The sequence below is a fragment of the Otolemur garnettii genome, unplaced genomic scaffold (genome assembly GCF_000181295.1).
Source record: "Otolemur garnettii isolate 467f Iridium unplaced genomic scaffold, OtoGar3 scaffold00112, whole genome shotgun sequence".
In the NCBI taxonomy this organism is placed as follows: Eukaryota; Metazoa; Chordata; class Mammalia; order Primates; family Galagidae; genus Otolemur; species Otolemur garnettii.
The window spans coordinates 2,831,374-2,832,365 of NW_003852507.1; positions in this window are offsets into that span (position 1 = coordinate 2,831,374).

Below are 992 nucleotides of genomic sequence, written 5' to 3' on the forward strand. Positions count from 1 at the left end.
AAAAAAAACAAAAGGAAGCAATCACTTCCATCATCAAAAATCGAAACACACCAAGTCAAACATTCCTTTCCGAGGGCTAGAGAAAATTCCAGGGACAGGCCTTGAAATGAAAGATTTATCAGAATTTCCAGAAGCAGGTATAAGGGGAGAACAATCATAGCCAGGTACAAATTCAAGCAGGCACTCGATCGTGGCAAGTGGGAGACCAGAGACAAGGTACCCACTCATTTGTACCTTCAACGAGTATTTATCGATCACCTACTTACCAGGCCCCTGAAACTGTTCTAGGTGTTGGCAATACAGTAGGCATCCGGGCAGATGAGGTCTCTGCTGTCGTGGAGCTTTCTTTATACTGGAGGGAGACAGGCAAGAAACAAACAAGAAACAGACTCATGGAAAGTCTGGACAGAGGCATATTCTCTGAAAGAATAAAACAGTGATGTGATAGAAAACGGCTTCCACAGGGAGTAAGCCCCTAGACGGGGATCAGGAAAGGCTTAGCAGTAGAGGGAGCAATTCAGAGAAGACCAGGAGCCCAGGCGGTGGGACAGGCCTCCACAAAGGAGAACGGTAGGACTTGTGCCTGATAGTTCAGACTCCTTAGGGCAACGGCTCCTTCAGCATCTTTTAAAAGTGTCTCTTTCACTAGCACTCCTCCAATGCTGCCCCACCCCCACCCCCAAAACTCCTGTCCTCTGGAATGGGCAAAGATTCCTGTTCTCTCTGCAACTACTCTTACATAAATGGACAGTCTAGAATCGCCTCCTTCAGAGCTCCCACTTTCCCCTGGCCACTCACCCTGCTGTTAGACCTGTCTGAACAGCCCAAGGACGGACCCTGGTTAAAGCCAAGACTTCTACATCAGTATTATTTTAGATTTATCAGAATTAATCTCTAATTAATCTTCTTTCATATGTTAAAATATTAAAAACTTATTCGCAAAATTGATTTGGATAATCTAAGCTCAAAATAACAAGCACTTAACCAGCAAT